Source organism: Mus pahari, unplaced genomic scaffold (assembly GCF_900095145.1).
Source record: "Mus pahari unplaced genomic scaffold, PAHARI_EIJ_v1.1 scaffold_13046_1, whole genome shotgun sequence".
Classification (NCBI taxonomy): domain Eukaryota; kingdom Metazoa; phylum Chordata; class Mammalia; order Rodentia; family Muridae; genus Mus; species Mus pahari.
In genome coordinates this window covers 3819-10440 of record NW_018393062.1, presented here as the reverse complement: position 1 = coordinate 10440, position 6622 = coordinate 3819, and the positions used below count along the sequence as shown (strand labels likewise).

Here is a 6622-nt window from a genome sequence, read left to right as displayed (position 1 = left end):
TTTTTAGATCTTGGATGCTTTTGTTCAATTACTTCACCTGCTTGGTTTTGTTTTCCTGTAATCATTTAAGGGATTTTGGTTTGTGTTTGCTCTTTAAGGGCTTCTACATGTTTACCTAAATTTTCCTGTATTTCTTTAAGGGAGTTATAAATGTACTGCTTAAAATCCTCCACCAACATCATGAGATATGATTTTCAATCTGAATCTTGCTTTTCTGGTATGTTCGGGTATCAAGGACTCACTGTGTTAGGAGTTCTGGGTTCAGATAGTTTTGGTTTCTGATGATAAGATTCTTACATTTTCCTTTCACAATCTGGTACTCTCTGATGTTCAATGTTCTTGGTGTCTCTGATTGGAGCTTTTTCTCCTGTGAATATGTATGCTTGTGTCAGCATTCCTGGTAGTCTAGCTCTCTCCTGTCAAGACCAGTGCATAGAGGGATGTGGAACAGCCCCACACCCAGGTGGTGGTATAGGCCTGTAAGTCCCTGTCCCAGCTATTCTGCTGCTTCTGCAGCCTATACACTCCTGAGTGGACCTGCCTTTGATAGTCACTGGAGAGAAAATGGTGATCTCCCCTGAGTCCCAAGGTCACAGACTTCCTGGAGGAAAGCTTTCCTCTGGCAAAGAAGGTGCACAGAGGACTGAGAATCAGCTCCACCTCCTGGCTGCAGATGTAGGCCTGTAGGACCCCTTTTCCAACTGCTCTGCTGCTTCTGAGGCCTGTGCTCTCCTGAGTCAGCCCACCTTAGGGAGACACAAGAGAAAATGGTGATCACTCCTGAGTCCAGGGTTCAGAGGACTCCCTGGAGGCAAGCTCTCCTTTTGCAGTGAAGGTGCACAAAGGCCTTGTATTTCCTTAAGGAGTTTATTCTTTTCCTCTTCATGGGCTTCTACCTGCTTACCTGTATTTTTTTCTATTTCTTTCAGTGAGTTATTTATATCCCCTTTAAACGACTCGATTGTCTTCATGAGATAAGATTTTAAGTCAGCTTTTTGATTTTCAGATGTGTTGCTTTATTCAGGACTTGTGGTAGCAGAACTGGGTTCTGATGATCCCCTTGGATCTTTGTTTTTGTTGCTTGCGGTCTTGTGCTTGCCTTTTGCCATCTGGTTGTCCCTGGAGTTTGCTGGTCTGGGTATCTCTGTCTGGAGCCTGCTTCCTGTGTCCCTGGTTTTCTTCAGGTCTCCTGGCAGGCCTGTGTCCGTGGCTATAGCAGATTTCCTGTGGGGCCTTCTATCTGTGGTGTTTTCAGAGTGGCATGTACTCTGGTGACTTGTTGCCCTGACTGCAGTGGCTCTTCTGGGAGGCTTTCTGGGAGGCCTTTAGACTGTTCAGTCTTCAGAGGGGCAGAGAAGTTGCTGATTTGTTGTCCTGGAAGGCCTTCAGACTCTTGGGTCTTCAGAGGAGTAGTCAAGCTATTGCCATATGTGAAGTTGTTTTCCAGGAAGGCTAGAGACTATGGGTTCTGTTTTCCTGTGTGCAGCAGACCTCCAGGGAGGCTTTCAGTCTGTTGGGTCAGTTGCCCTTCATGCTGATAAGCCCCTGAGAGGTCTTCGGACTGTAGAGTCACTCACCCAGTTGCCCAGTTGCCTTGTGTACAGAGAAATTCCTGGGATGCCTTTAGGCTGTGGTATCTTCAGGGAAGCAGACCAGTTGTGATCTGCCCTGGCAGAATGCACCATCAAGAAGGGGAGTGGGATTCACAGGGTGGGGATTTTGGGGGGTGATGGGTTCAGAGTCTACCGCACTCGCAGCAGTTGTGTGCCTTAGGGCGGTCCCTTACCAGTTGCTCTGTGTACAGTGCAACTCCTGGAATGACGCCAGATTGTGGTGTTTTAATGAGAGCAGCTCAGCTGGTGATCTGTCTCAGCAGAAGGCAAGAGCCAGAAAGGGAATGAAATTCTGGGGTTGAAGATTTTGTAGGGTAATGGTTCCTGAGTCTACTGGACTCCCAGAACTTATGGGCCTTAGGAAGGTCCCATACCAGTTTCCACGGGTACAAAGGCACTCTTGGGTTGCCTTCAGACTGTGGTTTCTCTGTATTTTGGTGTTAATTCTGTTTCTTCAAGAGGGCCTGCCCAGATGAGGAGTGGATCATGTACTCAGATGATTTCATGTGTATCTTCTCCCCATTTTAACTGGTCAAACAAAGGATAGAGCCCACGATTGGGCAATGGAAGGAAAAGGTAGGTCTGGAGGTTTTAGAAAGTGGAGGAAGAGAGGTGAAAGGATGATAGAGCAGAATAACATGACCTGAAGAAGCCACAGTGACAAGAGATCTCATAAATGGGGAATAGATTAGTGTAGTGGTAGATCTTCCCAATCTAGGCATACAGCTTATAAACATTGTGATTGAGATGTGTGGTTTTTTTGCTCAGACTTATTGGGGTTGGAGATTTACTGCAACAGAAAATGACCTACTTGTTCTTTGTATGAGCAAACTCCATTACTTGGAGGAAATATCACAAAAGTTAACCAAAGAAATGAAATTTGATAAATGAATAGTTTAATTTTGTAAAGTTTAGAAAATTAAAGGACACACTCCATACCCTAGATAAATATTCAGGAATCCAATGGCAACTGTTTTAAATTCTGAAAAGGCTGATTCTGTAATTACACATTTATTAGAACTTATGTGTATGATGGGAATACCTGTGCAAATTAAGACTGAGAATGACACAGTATATTTTTCTAGTAAAATGAAAACTTTTTTGCATATTATCACATAAAACACATTATAGCAATGCCTCACAATCCTTAGGACAAACAGTTATAGAAAGATTTAGTTACACTTTGAAAGAGATGCCCTATAAACAGAATGGAGTAGCAAAGAGTCCCAGAAATAGATCACATGCTTTTTATTTAGCTTTAAATTCCAATGGAAAAGACAAAATAGCCACCAGGGTCTGTTGTACAATCAACATGGAATAAAAAAGGGACTGGTTCTAGTGTTAAGGTAAATGTACCATCCTGTGTCACCCCACCTTATCTTTTAGTACTTGGGAATGTTACCCTTGTTGTTGGCTTTGATATTGAGTTCAAAGTATCTTGATTTAATATTCTTTTGTCCAGTTGTGTTTCTGTATGATGGTCAGTTGGTAATAGTAATACAGATATGGCAAATCTTATTTTAATTCTTTATGTATCAGTTTGAAGTACACTTAAATATATAATTATTGAATCCATATTTGCAATTTTGGGAGGGCCTTTTAGTTTTGACTTTAAAGTTATTAATTGCTAATTCTCCAAAATTTAATTATTTAGAATTTAAACACTCACATTCTGTATAACAACTATATGTGTATCAGTTCCATATCTTGTCTGAATTTATGTCTGTGAATGTATGTCTGTGCAGACATATGTCTACATTAGGTGGTAACATGATGGCTAAGTGAGAACAGGCAGTGGTTCCTTTGGGACTGACACAGAAAGGGATCCTGAGTGATATGATTTTTCATTTAGTAACTTTCAATGCAGTGGTAAAGGAAAGTAGAAACTACAAATAATGGTGATGACTTTTTTGGATATATATTCTTGATGAAAGATAAGAGAGGCACACCAAGCAAATGGTTTGCAATAGCATGCTTGGTTCTAAGCTGACAACAGGGGGAAAATCACATTTATAATGTTTACCTTCCAGGTAAAAGTAAAGTAGGCCTGCAGGTATGTGTTCTTCCTTGTGACTTTTCCTCACAGTGTCTACATGGTGGGGTGCGACTTTTCCTTACTGTAGTACTATGCTGGTCTCAGATATCATAGTGGAGCATGTTAAATATGGTGAGCATGGGACTGTCCAAAGTATTCTTTCAAGGATAGGATGCATAACTCAGTGAAACTTTTTGGAAGAAGGATGTGGCAGGTATATCAAATTGTTTTCTCTGGCACTCTCTTATTACATCCTCTATATGTCTCTTTAAGTGGACCAAAATGATATATTAGAAACACATTTTCTTTCATTTATTACTTGAACTGGAAGAAAAGTCTGAGAATACATATATCAAAAGAATTTATTATTAAGAAAATGCAGAAGAGAAGTGACTGTGAATTACCCTACAATAGTAATTTCAATTTTATAATGAGAGTATATTTAACTTGGGATCAGGTACATATCTTCACAACATATGGCAACAGTGTTTTAGAAATTAGGAACTGTCAGAAATATTTGTACAGGATCTGCCAATTGGTAAATGTATGTTCACAGAGACTTATGAAATGATGAGGAGGCAAAAGAAATGGATAAAAGGCAGTGTGTCCAGTGTGGAAAGCAGTGAATTAAAGCCTCAGTGTGGTCACAGAAGATGTCCCAGCTGAAGCCAGACATTTGATATTCAGGAAGGAATGAAGCAGAGCTGGAAAGCAGGAGGCACTGAGGCCAATCCAACGAGCACTGGGGTTATATCTATGTCCTTTGGGTGGACCAGAGGTTTCAGGTTGAAGTTCTGTAAAATGCTGGTTAGGAACAGGAACAACTCCATGCGTGCCAGGCCTTCTCCGGCACATATCCGTTTCCCTGTGCAAAAGTGTCAAAGAGGTAACTATGCCTTATTCACAAGTGTGAGCCTCAGACAACAGAACTCTTCACTAATATTGGAGTTTAAGAATAACTTTTGAGTTATTAGATGTATGGTTAGATGGATGAAGATATCATAACAGGCAATTTGACAAAAGTTGGTCACATTTATTTCTTAAAGAGCATGTAATTTTAAGGAAATAGCAAGAGCTATAGAATAAGGTTGGAGAACATTCAACTTAGGTCCTTTATAAGAGAAACAAGTTATCCTAACTGCTGAGTCATATCTTCAAACCCGTTCTTACTTTTGTAAAAATGGCCCATTCTAGCAAGTTCAAGATACATGCTCAAAATGAGATATCTGAACTGAGGAGCTATTGGCAACTGATGGCTACTGAGAAAAGGAGAGCTAGTTTAATTGTGGATGTGGCCACTGGTAGGTTACCAAAGTTGCAGTGGATGGCTCTATACTCATACCCACAGGAGAAGCATTTAGAGTACTCAGTGGGCACATGAAAATGGGAGAGAGAATGGTGCTGGGGCTTATGGGAGGACTGGAGGGATAAAGTGCCAGTGAACTTGTTAAAAACATGTTGGATGCAAGTAAGAAACATTCATAACAATTACATGTTTTTAAATATTCTGCATTTTATGTTCCTGATCTCTATCACTAATTGGTAACTGGGTGCAGGAGCTCACTTATAGAAACAGGGAGTGGAGGGGGACAATATAGGGGGTTTGCAGAGGGGAAAACTGGAAGGGAGATAACATTTGTAATGTAAATAGACAAAATAACCAATAAAAAATTTTTAAAAAAGAATATAATGATTCTTAACAGTTCCCTGGGATACTGGTGTGCCATTCTTACTTACTGCACTAGTACAACTGTATCACTATGTTCACTCTTCTGTTTTTCTGACTGAGCTTGATTTTTGAAGTTTCTCTGTGTTTTTAGAAACTTGTTTCAGCTTAACCAAACCAGGAGGTGAGGAAGGAGAAACAACAATGAAGAAGCCAAAATATAGCAATCTCCAAATTCATGCTAAGTGAATAAAGCCTAAATGAAGTTTAATTCCAGAAGAAGTCATTAGCAACTTCTTGGTGTTTTTGTGATATAGCAAACGGCAGAATGCAAGTAGCATAAAGTCTTGTTTTCTCAAATTGTCGTAAATATTTGTGAAAGCTAAGGTCTAATTTCTTATCTTTTGACAGGGAACATATTTCAACAAGGGCAATGCCTGGGCACTTGGAATATGCTCCTCATTTTGCATAAATTTCAAATTTACTAACCTTATTGGAGTCACCATGTAAGTCCCAATACAGTCACCATGTGCCTGCCATTTGGCATGTCTATACTTGTTAATTTTATGTTAACTTGAGCAAAGCTAGTGTTATTTAGAAACAGGGAACCTCATTCATGAAAATGCCTGACCAGATTAGCCTGTAGGCAAGCCAGTGAGTCCATATTTTGATTAATGATTTATGTGGAAGGATCCCTGCTCACTGTGGGTAGTGCCACTTCTTGGTTTGTGGTCCTGGGTTTCTTTATAAAAAGAAAAAGACTGAAAGAAACTTGTTAGCAACACTCTTCTATGGCCTCTACATCATTTCTAGACTCCAAGTACCTGTCTTGAATTTCTCTTCAGACTTTCCTGATGTTAGAGCACAAACTTCAAGATGAAACTTTGCTTTTGGTTATTGTGTTTTATGATACCATCTGAAACTATAAATCAGACAAATGAAAATGAATTTGCATTACCTGCTGAGAAAGGCATGAAGTGGTCACTTTTCTTAAAGTTTCCATTCCCATCTAGAAAGTGGCCAGGNTCAAACACCTCTGGGTTGGGGAATTCCTTACTGTCATGCAGCACTGATGTCAGTGATGTTATTACAGTTGTTCCCTGGAACAACACACAACAGAGACACCAAGTTACAAAGAAATTATCGAGCTAAAACAAATTAGGAAAATAACTTAGTTTATTGTCTGTTCCATACAAAAGATTAAATATATATATTTTAAAAACTACCAGGTCTTACTTTAAATACCTATATTTAAAAAAATGAAAAATCTGAATGAAATGGATCATTTTGTAGATGGATTGCATGCAC

General features: G+C 39.8%; 1 long non-coding RNA gene across 1 annotated transcript; it reads right to left on the bottom strand.

Moving 5' to 3' along the window:
• Positions 1-3996: 3996 nt before the first annotated feature.
• On the bottom strand, positions 3997-6419 carry LOC110315335. Its single transcript, XR_002380210.1, has 2 exons — positions 6273-6419; positions 3997-4513 (listed from the first exon to the last, which is right to left on the bottom strand). It is a non-coding gene; the product is annotated as an uncharacterized LOC110315335 (long non-coding RNA).
• Between the last annotated feature and the right edge of the window lie 203 nt (positions 6420-6622).